Source organism: Dipodomys ordii, unplaced genomic scaffold, assembly GCF_000151885.1.
Source record: "Dipodomys ordii isolate 6190 unplaced genomic scaffold, Dord_2.0 Scaffold31, whole genome shotgun sequence".
Taxonomy (NCBI): domain Eukaryota; kingdom Metazoa; phylum Chordata; class Mammalia; order Rodentia; family Heteromyidae; genus Dipodomys; species Dipodomys ordii.
Window position 1 is genome coordinate 6,935,951 of NW_012267247.1, and position 3,252 is coordinate 6,939,202.

General features: G+C 55.4%; 1 protein-coding gene across 1 annotated transcript in view; it reads right to left on the reverse strand.

Moving 5' to 3' along the window:
* The window catches only part of Myo1c (myosin IC), a 37,551-nt gene that overhangs the window by 33,313 nt on the left and 986 nt on the right, over positions 1–3,252 (reverse strand). The window lies entirely within an intron of this gene.

A 3,252-nucleotide genomic window follows, 5' to 3' on the forward strand; every position in this document is an offset into this window, starting at 1 on the left:
CTCTCCTGCCCGGGCTGGCTTTGAACCGCGATCCTCAGATCTCAGCCTCCTGAGTAGCTAGGATTACAGGCGTGAGCCACCAGCGCCCGGCGAAACTGCAGTCTTTAAAGTGACCCAAGACTTACTTCTCCAAGGACCTCGGGGTCCTCCACCTGGAGAAGGGTTCACTAGAACCACAAAGAATGGGTACTGCAGAAAACCTGGGGTCAATTTGTGCCTACCTAGTATGGATCAGGTATTGCCTGCCCCAGCTGACTTATGGGCTGGGGTGGGGGTGTGGAGGAGAGGGGGCAGCCTCAAATGTTGTCCCAGTTCAAGGCCATAACAGGTTTGAAGGGGCTGCTCTAAGTAACCCCAAACTGATACTCACTGAGACCTCTTGGGGCAGGGGAAGGACAAGCCTGCCACACTGGCAACTCAGTGGCGGGCATGAAGCAGGTATTGTACGTATGTATGTGTGTATGTGTGTGTATGTATGTATGTATGTATGTTTTTTTTTGGGGTCCGGTCGTGGGGCCTGAATTCTGGGCCTGGGCACTGTCCCTCAGCTCTTCAGCTCAAGGCTAGCGCTCTACCACTTGAGCCACAGCACCACTTCCGGCTTTTTTCTTTTTGCTTATGTGGTGCTAAGGAATCGAACCCAGGGCCTCAGGCATGCAAGACAAGCGCTCTACCACTGAGCCAACTTCCCAGCCCTGTATGTATTTTTTGAGGCAGGGTTTCATTATGTAGTGCAGGCTGGCCCCTACCTCTGGAGTGCTGAAATCATAGGTGTGCAGCATCATGCTTAGCTGAATATAGATTTGTCAAATAAATCTAAGATAGGAAGCTGGGTGCTGGTGGCTCATGACTGTAATCCTAGTGGGGTAAGATTGATGATAGAGGTTTGAAGCCAGCTTGGGTAGGAAAGTCTGAAGGATTTATCTCTAATTAATCAGCAAAAAAGCTGGACTGGAGGCAGGGCTCAAGTGGTAGACCACCAGCCCTGAACAAGAAACCATACCAAGAACTCAAGTCCCTGAGTTTAAGCTCTGGTACTAGCACAATAAACAAAACCTTAGGTTTGCTGGGTGCTGGTGGCTCACACCTGTAATCCTAGCTACTTAGGAGGCTGAGATCTGAGGATCACGGTTCAAAGCCAGCCTGGGCAGGAATGTCCATGAGGCTTTTATCTCCAATAAGCCACCAGAAAACTGGAATTGGCACTCTGGCTCAAGTGGTAGAGCACTCGCCTTGAGCTGAGGGACAGTGCCCAGGCCCAGAGTTCAAGCCCCATCACACACACACACACACACACACACACACACACCAAAAACCTTAGCCGTGTGCTGGTGGCTCATGCCTGTAATCCTAGCTACTCAGGAGCCTGAGATCTGAGGATCAGGGTTCAAAAGACAGCCAGGGCAGGAATGTCCATGAGACTCATATCCAATTAACCACTAGAAAACCCGAAGTGGTGCTGTGGCTCAAGTGGGAGAGCGCTCACCTTGAGCTGAAGAGCTCAGGGACAGCAGCAGGTCCAGAGTTCAAGACCCATGACTAACCAAACAACAACAACAACAAACAAACAAAAAAACAAACCCCAATAAAACCTTAGGTCTGAGCTCAAGCTACCCCATCAAGGGCTGCTCCAGGCTTCAGGAAAGCCTGATGTGAAGGTGAATGCAGAGAAAGTGGGGTAATAGGGACTGATTGCTCCCTCACAGGACCTAAACAAGAACTATGGGTGCTTGGCTTCCCCAAGACCTCTGCTAGGGGTCTAGTAAAAGTAAACAGTACCTTGCCCCTTACCTAGTGTCTTAACTCAATGTCTTTCACTTGGAGGGTAGAAGCATCAGCTGGTTAAAAGTCCTGTCATCCTTCCACTCCCGCATTCCTGCTGTAGTCTCCCTGCCTTCCTCCAACCAGTCCATGTTCCCATAGTAACCAGTGATATTTACAAATGCAAATCTGACATCTCAGGTCAAGGGAGTGAATGAAGGTTTATAGAGCACCACATCCCAATGGACGTTTCACATCCATTGCTTTTTTTTTTTTTTTTTTATTGGTCATGGGGCCTGAACTCCGGGCCTGGGGTGCTGTCCCTCAGCTCTTCAGCTCAAGGTTAGCACTCTACCACTTGAGCCACAGCGCCACTTCAGCTTTTTCTGCTTATGTGGTGCTGAGGAATCGAACCCAGGGCCTCATACATGCAAGGCAAGCACTCTACCACTGAGCCACCTTCCCAGCCCCATCCATTGTTTCTGTCAAGCCTCTGCATATGGACTCCTCAGTTCCTTTGCTCATTGCACCTCCCTACTACTACACACAGCCAGCAGGAGCAGCCTGCACCCCACACCAGCCACACTGCACCAAGGGCTTCCTTGGTGAGCACACATGGCCTCCCCACTTCAGGGACTCTTTCTAGTCACCTTGAACACCACTCAGGTATCCCCCCCCAGAATCCCTTCCCGACTTCCCCCAACACAGCCTTTTCCTTATCAAGCACTAATGGTCTGTGTCAGTTTCTCCCAGAAGACTGCTCGGGTCCCGGGTAAAGCACTCAGCTAGGCACCCACCCTGGATCAATGACCCACTCGCGTGAATGAATGAACGAATCCCGGAGCCCGAGCACCGCTGGGGCGTGTCGGAGTTGAATACAGTCGTGGGCGCGCCATTCATTCTTTCACTGCAGAGCCCCCACCCGCCGCACTCGCGCGCGCGGAGGCACCGAGGGGCCACTGGGCGGCGGGGCCCCAGGGGCGGGCGACGGGAAGGGGCGGGACTCGACAGTTTCTCCGGAACCTAAACGCAGAGCGGGTTTCGGGAGGAGCCTGAAGGGCGCCCCGAGTGCCCGGGTCCCGCGTCCCAAGCGGCTCTTCCCCGCCCTCTCGTTCCGACCCGCTAGAACAGTGAGCGCTCTCCCACCCCAGCCCCACACTGAGTCCCGGTGCTTCCCGATCTTAGGACCCCGCACCGGCCAGGCCGATCCCCGAGTATCAACACCCTCAGCGAGACCCTCCCGCCGCCCTCACCGAAGCTCCGCGTACGGCTCGGCGCCCCGCCGCCCGCCCTTTCCCCCAACCCGCTAGCCGGCAGAGGCCTCCCGGAGCCACGCGGCCGCCTCCCGCCACACGCCCCACGTACCCACCGGCTCGGCTCCTCCGGTTCGCGCACGGGGGCCGGGCTGGGCGGTGTAGCCGTCTCGGGAGTCCGTGGTCCGGGCAAGCTCTCCCCGCCCAGGGCCCGCCAGGGGCCGGGCCGCCGCCTGTC